This window comes from Phalacrocorax aristotelis, chromosome 1 (assembly GCF_949628215.1).
Source record: "Phalacrocorax aristotelis chromosome 1, bGulAri2.1, whole genome shotgun sequence".
NCBI classification, from domain to species: Eukaryota; Metazoa; Chordata; class Aves; order Suliformes; family Phalacrocoracidae; genus Phalacrocorax; species Phalacrocorax aristotelis.
In genome coordinates, this window is record NC_134276.1 from 214,605,145 (window position 1) to 214,618,929 (window position 13,785).

The window sequence follows — 13,785 nt, forward strand, 5'->3', positions numbered from 1 at the left end:
ACACCCATGGCCAAGAATGTAACACAGTGGGGCAGATGAGCGAGGAAGGACTTCCCCTCTGCACCCCTCAGCAAACCTCCCTGGCTAGCCACAACGACAAGGCTCTGCAACCTGGAAAAAAAATCATGTTTTCCTAATTATTCCATTCTTTTAGGTGAGAATTTCTTTGCAGCCATGGTTTTCCTGTCTTCAAAAGGGGGTTCTGTGCACGCAGCCCCAAAGTGGGGCTCTTTGCAGGGCTGCACAAGATGCTCACCTCCCAGCCCCCGGGAACCGGGCCCTTTTTGGGGGCAAAGACGGGAGGAGGGCGGGGGGGGGGGCGGGGGTGCGCGGAGCGGGGTGGTGCCGAGGAGGAGGGGGAGGAAGAGGCGGCGAGGGCAGCCCCGGCGGTGGCAGCGGGAGGCCCGGCGTGCGCTTCCCCCGCGGGCCGCGGCGGCGGGGCGGGGGCGGCTGCGGCGGGCAGCGCTGCGCCGCTCCGAGCCGGGCCCAGCCGAGCCGGGTTTTACCGGGCGGAGCCCAGCAGAGCCGGGTTGAACTGCGCTCAAGCCGTGCCAAAGCCGAGCTGAACCAGGCTGCGCCGAGCCGAACCGGGTTAATCCGAGCCGGGCTGCGCGGGCAGCAGGTACTGCCTGCGGAGCGGTGCGGAGCGAAGGGCGGCGGGGGTTGCGCGGGTAGGGCCGGGCAGGGCGTCCCGCTGCGGGGCGATGTGCGGGGGGCTGGTGGGGAGCGGGTGAGACCCCCGGGCGCAGGCGGAGCGCAGGGCAGCGCGGTGGGTGCGCAGGAGGCGCGCAGGGGGCGCGCAGGAGGCGCGCAGGGCAGGAGGGAGAACCTGTGCCCAGCGGGGCAGCGACAGCGAGAAAGTTTAGGGCACTATTTGGTGCTGTTGGCATTTCATTTTACCCGGGACGCTGCCCAGGACGCTCTGCTTCAGCTGTCGGTTCTTGTCCTGTTAACGGGATTTTAAAGTTGTCAACTTGGCACTTAGTCAAAGAGTCCTTTTTCTTTTTTTTTTTTTCTTCTAAAATAAGAGTTTAAATTACTTTCAGGTTCTATACCTGATGTCTTTTGCGAGTGTTTGTGGTTTCGTAATCACATTTTCCTGCCTTTAAAAAAGTGTTGTTTTCTCCCATGTGCCTTCATGCAACACAAAGTAGAGGGGAAAATGAGAAAAACAATGAAAACCGACTATAGCCAAAGTGTTATTCAACACAGTAAACAAACTGGGGAAAATATAGAGGGAAAAAACTTTCCCCCACTAGGTTCTGTGATGTTTTGTAGGTGTTTCTTGGTTACAGCAGGATGTAATAAGACAGCCAGATGGGAGTCTAGTTTTAGAGGTGATGTTGTATCTCGGTTACTGGGTATATCATTTTCGGATCGAGTTTGTAATATTCTACTTGTAATATTCTACAAACGAGTGCTGTGGTAAGTTTGAAAGCAGGTTTGAGCGGTAAAAAGAAATGAACGGTCTCCATCCCTCCTCCGCTGCGTAGTGTTGTGAGCTGCATTTCCTTTTGAAGGAGGGGACTCGAAAACCCAGCCTGGCTGCTCGGTCCTGGGACCTGGGTTTTGTTCCCTGCATGCACGTTGAATGCTAACGAAGTTAAACTCTTGGGTGTAATCGGAGCCTTTTTAACATAACTACAGTGCAACTAACTAACTCGGCTGCATGTTAATCTCCAGTAGTGTGAAACTTTACAGGGGCGGAAAGCGTTTTACAGGCTCTTTTTAAAATTTCCACCAATAAAACAACAGTAGCAAAGAAAATTACTTCAGCAGCTGAAAGCCACTCAATTGAGTCATGCTAATAGCAGATTATTTAGTAGGGTTACTAGGGCAGGAAGAGATAAAGTTTCACTGAACTTGCTATTAAAAAAAAAGAAAAAAAGGCGGTGGGAGGGAGAAGCAGAACTATTTGTGGTGAATAGAGCAATACTCTGACTTTTGTATTTTTGAACAGCCAAATCCTTGAGGTCCTGGACCTGTGCTTTTTACATTTCTTTTTTCATCCTTCTTTTTGATTGAAGAAAGGACTCCACATCCCCTTTGAGGCCACCAGGCGTTTTTGAGTTTCTAGGGAATGTGCTTTAGGAGCCAAGTCGAGGGGCCAGCAAGGAGCACCTGCTCCAAGGAGGTTCCTGTCCCACCTGGTTGTGGTGGAGCAGGGCCGCATTCAGCTGGACGTATCAGGTGGCCCCTTGAGAGCTGCTTTCCTGGAGCTCACCGACCCACCGAGCCGCCGTTGGCTGAACACCTGACATCAGAGTTGAATCTGGATCCCGGTGTGGGCCCTGGGCTGTTGCCTCTGTCTCTTTTTCGGTGTCTAGGCTGGACATGGAACTTCGACGTCCACCAGCCTTTATTTGCCAAAGCTCCCTGAGCTATGGCGAACCCCTCATTTTCCTCATGTGACTTTTTGGCCAACCCCTATGAGGACACATGATGAATGAAGTAAGTCATGCTCAACCTGTGCAGAGGTTTCTGGCTTGAAAGGCTCCCTGCTTTAAGACGATGCCACAGTGGCACTGGCATAGGCAATGCAGAGTTAAGGCATTCTCCCCGCTTCTACGTGTCCTTTGGGATTTTTTTCAAAGCCCTGTCGAAGATTCAGATCCCCCCCCCCCCGAAACCCCGTCCTGCATCTCAGCAGCCCCCCGTGCCCAGGCTGTTTTTGTAGTCATGCTGCTACGCTGGGTAAAGCTTCTCGTGTTTTCACAGCGAGGAGAGCGACGAGCAGAGGGTTACTACACTGCCAGGGTGGAGCTAACTAATTTTTTTTTTCTACCTCAAGTGTGTTTCCTTTCAGAGAAAGTCACTCAGTTGACTCTTAGAGCTTCTCACATTTGCATTGTGTGCCTCACCATCATGTCAGAGGTGGAGGGTCTCAAAGGAAAGGCGTAGAGAAAGAGACAAGGAAGGAGGGCTGGAGGGAAGGAGAGCTGCAGCAGCTTAGCTTCCCTGCATGACAAGATTTTATTTTTCCAGCTTGGGATCTTTTCCGACTTAGTCTCTGCATATTCTCCCACTTCGTTCTGAACAAGGTGATATGGTGAATATAACTTCTGATGGCAACTTTTTGGTTTCTTCTCTTATTGTCTGGGTTTAATTGCAAAGAGCTCTGCAGCAGCCTAGGAAGGAGGTGAAGTATTAACTGCCTGCCAGGGCTTTGTCAGGAAAGCTGCTCTATAGCAGCTGTTTCTGGCTTTTTACGTATATATTTGTGGATCTAAGCTAAAACACTTGGCTGCAAGTTCTGCTGTTGCTTCCCCTTTTGGTGAAGCCAGGATTTGTGTAAGCAGAGTGTTGTTCTTTGCCTAAGATTTGAAAAAGTCATTCTCAAAGTAGAAAAGGAAGAGAAAGTCAATACAGTAGTAGGAACATCCAAAACCTTTATGTGTGAAATCACCTATAGGACTAACCAGAGCCTTGACCCTGTAATCACAGGTACCTACAGCTCAGTGTGCATGCACAGTTCCCTCACAGGGTTACTCGCGTGCTATCTGCCTGTTCTCACGTAGAAATGTTCACCCGGTCGTGTTTGTGATTGACATCAGAAGGCAGTCTGTGTTAGCCTGCAAGCTCACCGTGACAGTTTGTTTCCATTCCGTATTGTTGTTCTCTGTTTGCCTGCACTTGCATCTTAACCAGAGCATCTGAATTCTGGTTGTAGGCCTGACTGGAAGGAAAACATTGGCAAAGGCAGTGTAAACTACAAACCCTTCTCTGTAGCCGATTGCAAAGTGCTTTTTGTATCGTTGCTTGTTTGTGTTAATTTTGTGATTTATCAGGCCTGCTGAAGATTTTTAGTTTGTCACCACCAACCAGGTCACATCCAGCAGTAAAGATAACGTTTATTAACTTTGATGATGCGTGTGGAGCAAACCCAGATTGCTTTTCAAATTACAAACAACTGATATTTCCTCTGGTTTGTATCGTACCTTGGATCAATGCCATTGCTTTGGAGCAGCTTGCTGGGGCAGAATTGTGCCATCCCGTTTTGGGGTATTTTTAGTTCCACCTATGTGTAAGAATCCTTTCCTCTGTTTGCTCCTTTTGGGCAGAAATGTTGCATGGAAGAAGTGTACGGTTGTATGGGAGGCACCCAGAGCAGGGTGAAAAGAAAATGGTGCAGCTTTCGCGTAGCTGTACCTCGTCTCTCTCACCTTGGTGTCATATGTGTGCTGTGGATGTAGTGTTCAGTTATCTCTAGAGTGAATTTCTTGATATTTATCTGAGCTGTGAAGAGCCCTGGGATTTACAGATGACAAGCTCTACATAACGTTTTTCTGGTTTTTGTGAATGGTCATTTCCACGTCATGTTCGACGTGTTTTGGGCTGGCTTGCTTCTCAGTAATGCTTCTCAGCTGCCTCAATTATTATGTCTTTTAATTTGCTTGGCATTCATTCAAAAGACCTGTATCCCCTTTGTCTTATCGTTGTCCTGTACAAATGTCTCACTTATCTCCAGGAGATGCAACAATATACTCAGAGCGTATGCATAAGAAATACCAACCCTAAAAGACAAAAAACTTTCTAGTTGATAAACAAGTGAGAACAGGGACATTATGAATTTTGTGGCCATCTGTGTATCGTACTCGGTCTGATTCTGTTGCTCCTGTGACTTCTGTTATGTCTACGATCTTGCCGCTTCACCAGGGAAGTGAAGGGAGTCTTAATGCTGAGACCAGTTTAGGGCATCCTCACCCTACCAGGCCACCAGGGAGGAAAGGGCTGGTGGGTACAGCTCATCACGTGAGCACTTTGTGCTGTGTCCTCTGCGATGCTTCTCCTGCATGGCCAAGTGCTTTCACCTGCAAGGGTTTGACTGACACTCCATCACTAAGCTGTCAAGTACCTGACCTGCATGTCAGTCTGGACCTGTCTGTAAAACAGAGGTAAAACCCCCACATTTTGCATAAAGATTATGGAGAAAGTAGCTCTGAACTGCCTGGGAGGTGCTTGCAGACAAAAAGAGGCATCTCAGCCAGCAGAACAATGTGAAAAACCTCACGATACCCACAAACCAGGCTATGAACCTCACTGAGCAATGTCGCTGGGGCTGCTTGTAGGCTTCAAATGAAACAGCACAAAAGATCATTCTGCCCCGTACTGTCGCCCAAGGCCAGGGCACTCTCCATCAGGAGATGATACCACTTTTCCAGGGACAGAAGAGACTCTTTATGGAGAAACTATATCTTTCATGGCATAATTTATTTTATTTGTATCTCATCAGTAATGCCTGCTGAATACCTGAGTTTAGAGAAAAGATGCAGGGTTTTCTTCTATTGCCACTGACTATGAACTGGAAAAACAGAAAAAGCAATTATAAGAAGTGTCCTTTTCTTTTTTTCATGAGAAATATGTATTAGTTTATCAAAGTATTGCTGCACTGAAATCATCTCCTGTCATAGACAAGGCACCTACAATGATCAAAAATTCAGACAGTTTTCATCCAGGGTTGCCAGACCACGAAGAGTTAAAGGAAAGAACCTGATGTGACATCAAAGAGAGATGTCTATAGGAGGTGGTTGGGACATTTTCCATGATATGTAAAGGAATTCAAAGGTGGCAATAAAAACCTTTCTGTACTTAACACTTTATAATTATCAGAAAACATGACAGTAAGAGGACTGTCTCCATAATTTCTACGGCCCTGACCAGGAGCTGAGGATGAGATAGTGCATGAACGCATAAAAAAAGATCCTAAAGAGTTTACAATATATGTAGGAATGAGTTATAGCAAAGGCAGCAAAAGCATGGTACATCTAGAAGTAGAAATGGTGAAAGAAAGAGATGGAAGGAAGGAGGAAGTCGTGCAACCTTGTGTGTTTCAAGATCATAGCTCTTCATGGGCATAGCTCCCAGCTCCCATGTAAGGAGTTAGAAGAGCAGGGTCTAAGCTGGAAGCTTCAGGGTTACAGATTCAGTTGGGTTTAGAGGACAAGAGAAATAAAAGTGCTTTCCTTTCCAAGAAACAGATAATTTTCAGGCTTTTTTAGTTCTTAAGTGGAAATATTTTGGTCCACAACAAAAACGTTTTGATTCTGAAGGCTGTTATTGTGTGTCATAAGAATTTAGTTAGAGAGGGCATGTGCTTTTCCATTCAGCTGATTTTCTGGAGCTTCCAAGATGCACCATGACCTCTTTATGTGGTGCAGAAAGGTGTGAGCTCCATCCCCAGTGTCGCTGACAATAGTGTTCATGGGAGATGTGGTCCTGTGGATAAACCTGGTTGACAGAAAGAATAGGGGTATGGGAGAATCTTATCTCTAGTTTCCATGAGGCATTATGATAGGCCGGACGACTCAAAGATTTCAGGCTTTACATCTCAGTTTTTTTGAGCAAAACCCCAACTTTTTTTTCAAAAAATATTTATCGTTTAGTTGAAAAAGTGAGTCTGTGTCAAATATGTTTGACAGATTTTTCTATGGCAACAAAAAACACCAGCTCATGGAGGCGTTTATCATTTAAAAAGACAGGAAAAAGACCTTTGAAACTGGTTCGAATGGGTCGTTCCGGGTGCTGGGGTAACATGGGAGAAGATGCGAGCATGCCTGCAGAAGTGGATCACTGCGTGGAGGTAGGGTAGACCTCAGACTCATCACAAGAGCAGTTTAGGGCAGGAAAAACCCTGCATAGCCAGACAGCATGTGAAGGCGGTGCTGGTTACAATGAGGTGGGTAGAAGATAGATAGGTATGTGGTGAGAGGTGGGTGTGGGGCTGGGGGCAGCTAGTACGTTCTTCCCTGCTGCATAAGAGTGAAGAGATTCACCTGCTTTCAGGTCTAGCACACTGTAAGGAAGTGCTCTTCAGTTCTCTTGAATCTTTGGCTCTTTCCTTGGCTTTGTTAGCCTCATTCCTGGGCATGAGGATTCATGCTTACACACCTTGCCAGAACAGCTAAGACAAGAGCATCCTTGTTCATCTCTCCCTGTAAGAAAGAGGCACCTCCAGAAAATGTACCTGGGACAGACTGAGCTAATTACCTCCTGTTAGGTGATATCCAAGGTGCAAGACCTTTCTGCCTGTTGCTTCTTTATGGAAAGAAGACCATCTAGCCCCAGAACCAGAGTGGACTCACTCGGACTGTGCAATAATGCAAGTATGCCTTTTCCTCAAACTCCTACCATATGGGCAATATGGACCCACTGCTTACTTTCAGGGTGGAAGGTGAGGTCTCAAGAGATCCAGGTCAACTTAGCGAACCCAGATGTTCACCTTACATAGCCCAAAGCAAGTCCCAGTCTAAACCAAAGCAATGATGCCTGGTCACATTCCCACAGTGATACTTTTTTTTCCCTTGCTGGCATGTCTTTGGTGTTAAGCAAAGGCCTGGGACCTGCTGCCCACGCCTTCCTGCCAGGCAGGACGCACAGCTCCACCTGATAGCTGGTGTGAGCCACTGGATGTTCTTCTCCGAGCAAGCGTGTCCCTATGTTTATTGCATTGCATTTATCAGCATAGTAATGGCTGTGCTAATAAAATAACAAGGCTAAGCGCTGTGCTGCAGTCAGCAAGACCTTTTAAGCGTCAGCGCAGTCCCACGTCTGGTTGTGGCCTGATAGAGCAGCACTCTGGCAGGCACACTTTGAGCAATAGTATATGATAGGGACTGTTCCCTGTAGGCAGGACGGATGAGGATCTTTCAAAGGGAGATATACCTAAGGGATGGATGTGCTTTTGCTCTTGGGATGAGAGAAGATATCTTAGTCCACTCAGTGCGGGACATGTGTGTTCATGCACTGCTAATCCCAACAGTACTGGCTTTACTTTGCAAGATCAAAATGCCTCGTCTGGGTTTAGTAGGACCGTCACGACCTAGAATCACTTGTAGCATACGTGCTGTTCACAGGACAGAAGGGAGATGTACCCTTGCCCTCAGGAAGGGATGTAGCCAGAAAGGGGCAATGAACATAATGAATTGTCTTTGCATGCTGGATGTAACAAGTTTTGCACCTCAGTAGAGAAGGTGAGAAGAAATGCCTCTCCCTGGCCACCAGCATGGACCTGCTCCTCACTTCTGTCTGGGCTAAGTGTGGTGGACTAAATCACAGCCCTGAAAAGTCATCTATGAGGGCATAGACTCATCTGGACTCCTCTGTTTCTTACCTTGATAAGTTTGAGGCATTTGAAATGGCGAGTAACAGTACAGCAGACAACTTGTAACCCAAACAATAGCTCTAAGTCAAGCACAGATTCCCCTTTTGTTGCCACATCTGGATATTTCTTTGCAGAGCAGCCAGCACCCCCTAGGCCAGGAAGTACAATTCCTCCTTCATATGCCCATGTACCACATGCTTTCTGGAAAAGCAGATAAACCCAGTCCATCCCAATAACCAGAAGGGCTGTCACACCACTATACATGCACACATTTACTGAGAGTGTGGATTTAATGTAGCTCATCTCAGGGATGCAGGGATCAACCGTGAAAGGGGATGTATTCTCAAAGCAGACTGGCTGTAGGGCTTTGGCTGACTCAGAGTTTTGTGAAGTTATTCTGGTGTTTTGTGGGAGAAGAACCCCTCTAACAAATGTATTCACAACTTTGAAGTGACAGTAAGCTTTTCTTGGGTTTGGTAGGTGTATAGTTTGTCTCTTTCTGTCATCACTGAGGCAGTAACTCAACACTTTGGACCCAGTTCTGTGCTTGGGACCAAACATGCAGCAGCAGTAACCTCACTGTGAGCTAAATGTCTCTGCCTGAGAGGCCAAAATGAACCTGTAACCTAAATAAACTGCCCAGGTATGTGGCCTTAATTTTATTTTTAATTTAAAAAAAAGAGAGAGAAATGTTAGTGGCAGAAGGATTTATATGCAAGCACATACGTGTAAGGCTGGAGTAACTGTCCTGAAACGTGCAAGCTTGTTGCAGCTTTGCCTTGGCACAAGTGAAGCACTAATTCAGCTTGGTCTTTTAACGAACGCATGATTTTGTAAAAGGCAGATAACAATCTACAGGGGTACTCAGGGACTCCACAGCCAGCAACAGGATGGCTGTCACATTAATGAAGAGCTTTGGGGTCATCTATTGCCATAAATCCCCATGAACCTTGCTCCAGACTTCTGCAAGTGCCTTGGGAGCAGAAACTTCTCTTTTGTTTCAAAACTAAACTTGCATATGATTAATTTTTCACTTGGATTCAATCCTTTTATTCTGGGGAGGTTTTTGATGTGGTCATTTGATTTTACTGTGGAGTTTCTATGTGCTGATGAGCCTGCTCCCCTTCTGATGTAAATCAGCAGTACAAGTCAGGAATAGTGGTGATGGGGGAAGAATCAGTCTGAGCGAAGGAGGAGGCATTTTGGGCCTGTTATGTTGAGAACAGAAAAAGCAGCTGAGGCTTATAGAGATTTGTCCTGGCTTGTGAATGGGATTTGGACAAGGTCGTACCCTACTTATCCACAGAAACCAGAGAGACAAATGTTGATGTGGTAGTCACCGTTATTTGTCTTGAAGGACTGTGCGCATGTTGAGAGCTGAATTTACCCAGGCTTTCCCCTCCCACCCTTGCAGTAACACTTGCTATTTATGTTTTGATTTATAACATCAGTGAAATAATGATGAACATGCATCCTCCAGCTTCCGTTTTCAGCGCCCCTGTTCCCTCCTCCCCCTCATACAAGGGGAGGGTGTTTGTCAGGGCAACTACAGACTTTGTTATTAAAACATTTGAGCAAAATAGATAAAGAAGGTCTCTTGAAAATGGCTTTGTGTCTCCCTGACCCCTGCCATCAAAACAAGGTGGTAACCTGTAATGTGTTTCGTAGTGAGATTGGAAAGAATGGTGCTTTTACCAAATCTCGTCATTAGAAAATTCAGTTATGCGGCTTATGTCATTTTTTCCGGTTCATAGTTATTAACATTGTCCTTCTGCCTTATTTATATACCAGATTCAAACCCCATGGAAAGTTAAATAAAGGTTTTAGAGAGTTTTGGTTCAGAGTCCATTGCACTTAGGCAAAGCCATCATTGTGCCCTCAGCTTATTGGTCTCTCCCTGCAATACGTGTGTTAGTTCGTCTCGGTGTCAATGCGGACGAAGACCCATAAGCTGATCTCTGAATTTGCTTAACTGCTGGCAGGTGGGACACCACAGCTGGGAGCCATCCCCTCTTGTCTCAGAAGCCTAAATGCCAGACAGACATCTCCACCTGAACTAGCCACCTGGTCTCTGTCGGCTGTGGGGAGAAAGAGGTGTTTGAGGTCACCAGGCATTTGACCCATTTTTGTCAGCTACATGGAGATATGGAGATTAAAAACCCAGCAGGTGTCTTTTTTTCTGTCATTCATGAAGGGAGCTTGGGGTGAATAGTCCATATGAAGATGTATATGGAGTGGGTAGTAGAAAGGTAGGGTAGTAGAGAGTAGGAGTCAGGAATCCCAGCCATATATTGGTTTGTTTGGGCAAAGAGGGGAGGGAAGGGCACCTCCAGTGTATCAGGATCAATAGACGCACCCATGTGTCTGTGAGAGAGGTTGGCATAGGGTGGTTCCTGGTGACTGTGGTCCCTTTTGGGCAGAGGACCCTCGCAGAAGCATCACTAGCTACAGCCCCATCTGCTCATGGACCTCTCTTGGTAATCACACAGAGGGAGGCCGTGGTGGTGGATGAGGAGCAAGCAGAAGGCAGTGGCATGGTAGACAAGGAGAACGTGGTGTTAACTGAATGAGCTTTGGACCATGGTACTGATGCGCGCCTCTGAATTCAATCCTTTCAGGGAATGCTGTATGTGTTTGCTGGAGTCCCAGTAGCCACCAATATGCATCTTGATGGTACAGCTCCCACGTGCACAGCCCCTCTGGCTCTGCAGTTCTGTTAGGCAACAACTATGCTATCACCTCAGAAAAAGGGACTTTATTCGTTTTGGGGGTGGTGAGGAAGGGGTGGTAACTGATTATAGCCTTTTTCATCTCTAGACCAAAGCACCGCCTGGATTTCTTTGGTCAATCCTTCCTTTTCTGATCATAGTAAAAGGGACATCATTTGTCTAAAATAAACAATCATCTGTTGCATCTTTGCAAATGCTGCTATGGCTGTAACTCGTGCCATTGTACAGAGGTGACACGGCTTTTGAGCTCATATCTGTTTGGGATTTTGTGAGTGCACCAGAACTACCTGTACTGTCGCACCTGGATATCTGAGTGTGTAACTGAGCTTTTCTCTGGCCAGTGGTGTGTGCAGGAGGGACAGCACATCTTCCTTGTTCTCTGCATTGCTTACCTGAGCTAGGAGAGAGATGCTGAGGTGAGCCCTGCGTGGTTCCTGGGGATTGTGAGCCACGGTAATACTGGGATAGCTAGTGTAGGATGGACTGAACATTTGCTTTATGCGAGGCTCTGTGCCACCTGCTGAGCTCAGGGAACAGCATGAGCCAGGGCTAGTCCGTAGGGAAAAGAGTGTGAGTTTTGGGGAGAAGGGATGGAGGTGTTGTCTGCATCGTCACAACTTAGCTCTTCACACAGTGCGAAGATGAACCCGTGAAGGTTTGCTTAAGCATCCAGGCGGTGGTATGAAAAAAAAACCAAACAAACCCAAAACCAAAACCAAAAACTGATTCTCTGGGCTAAAATGCATTATGACTGTGTTTTGTATTACATTCTTCCACCCACTGCGTGTCCTATATCCACCCAGTCAGGGAGATAACTAAGGGCAGAAGCACAGAAAGAAACTGGTGGACTAATGACCGCTCAGAGAACTGATGTGAGCTAAATGGTGAGATGGAAAAATATGAAGAGACAGACATGGACGGTGTCTCAGGAACCCACCCAAGGCTCTGATACTGAGAATAGGGCACCCAGCTATAAGTGGGAAGAGAGCTTTCAGCCTAGCTGGAGCCACTGCTTCCTTATTTAAATAGAAGTATAGTTTTACATTGGTCTGACTGAGGGAGAGGGAATGATATGTCAGAATTTATTTAAGGAGGTGGCTGGAGCCCAGAGGTTTTGGCAGTGGGAAAGACATAGAGGTTGGTGTTGCGGTGGTGTTGACAGGAGAGGGCACAGGTGTGGCATCTGCAGAAGGGAGCCCTGAGATCGATGGAAAAAAAAAAAAAAACAAACAACCCTAATCAAGGGTCATTTTCGTGAAGCCACGGAAGCAAAGACTGATGGAGCAGATAATGAAGACAGAAGCTGCAGCTCTGCCAGCTTCTGCTGTGCGAAATAATTTTTTCTGCTTTTAAGGTGTTTAAGAATAAACATGAAACTGCAAAGGTGTGGAGAAAGCTGAATTATCTGTAGTATCTGTGGTGGTGTTCATTGCGAAGCGCGAGCTGGGCCAGGTGCTTACAGGGGTAGAGGTTCCTGCAGGCTTACTGGGAGGACTGCAGGGGAAGGAGAAGGCAGCTGCGGGGGGTGGACCAGAGCTGGGCTTGTGCTGTTGGTGTGCCTAAAATGAAGTTGTCAGGCATCTTTCTGCAGTTCCTAACTGCTGTCCCTAATAGGAAATGTCCAGTGCTGGAAAGGAGCGAGGAGAAAACGCTAATTCTCCTTAAATAATAGGGCAAGATCTGGAGAAACATGGGACAATCCTAGATAAAAATCGGTTTCTTAAAATACATCTCCAAAGTCCCATGTGTCACAGAAATGAGGTGTTGATGTCTACTGTGGACTCCAGTTTCAATTCAAGGCTCCTCTGAAGAAAATTTGTCTATATTTTTGAGGGGTATGTGGCAACACCAAGCACACAAGAAGCTTCAATCCTGACAGATGGCTAGACAGATACATCAAGGATGATGTAGCTGTAGTCCGCCAGGAGGCAAAGGGATGAGAAAAATGCTCTTTTCCAGCCCAACATTTCTGTGATTCTGGATCCAAATACCTTTAGCAGATTTCCAGATTAAATAAAGACATGAAATACCTCTATGGCTGAACAAGGTTAACCTTAGATGTGAAACTGTGCCTGCAGAGGAAGGATGTTGATATGTCCCGTTATGGTCCCGCCGCCATCCTTGGGACATTTTCTTTTTTTTTTTTTTTAAGGGAAAGAAAGTAAAAAACAGGTGCAGATGCTGGCACTGGCAGGAAGTTCAGTGCATTAACGACCATCCTTATACAAGATGGTGAAGTATTTGAGGCAAACTCCACCTGTGTCATTTAAAAAAAAACAACACCAAAACAAAAAAAAAAAAAAAAAACAACAAGAAGTCTGTGAACCAGTACTAAAATCTTACAGAAATACAGGAACTGCTGGGCTAACGAACAAGAGGCCAAAGGAAAGGAGACATTGTAGCTACATTTCACTTCAAGCTAGTTTTATTTCCCTCGTTACATTGAAAAGCTCTTTGCAAACATTTTGTCTACAGTGTTTGAAAAACTGGGCACTGTTGCTTGAGGTTTGTCCCGTGTTTGTTAGAAGGCAACTAAAACCTGAAAAAAGAAGTCAGTATTAAAAATTATAAACAAATACAATTATAAATAAATACTCAAAAACATTTCTTTTTAGTTTCTGTGGCCTGAGTGTTGCAGAAATGGAGTGATACAGGAAATTAAATTAACCAGAAGCTCTCTAGGAAAATAAGAAAGCAAACCCAACAAGTTCCTTTGAATAATCTGAACCCAAAGGGGGGGAAAAAATGCACAAAAAAAAAGGTTTACAAAGGAGAGCAAACTGAATAGTTGTGCATGTTCCAGGTGTGACAGGTGAGGGTGCGAGTTTGCTTTGTTTCAGGACCAAACATAGCAAATGTTCATTAAATGTGAGGAAAGAAAGGGTTGTGACCTAGCTGCAGGGACAGGACCTGGAGGGGTTTATTCCCAGTAGAGATTTGATGGGTCTGCTCTGC

General features: G+C 46.2%; 1 protein-coding gene across 1 annotated transcript in view; it reads left to right on the forward strand.

Moving 5' to 3' along the window:
• The first annotated feature begins 437 nt into the window (after positions 1 to 437).
• Positions 438 to 13,785, forward strand: part of PRKCQ (protein kinase C theta) — a 63,757-nt gene continuing 50,409 nt past the window's right edge. Inside the window, exon 1 of the mRNA XM_075081663.1 lies at positions 438 to 622. The gene's annotated coding sequence lies outside the window, so the exon portion shown is untranslated. The remainder of the gene's footprint in view (positions 623 to 13,785) is intronic.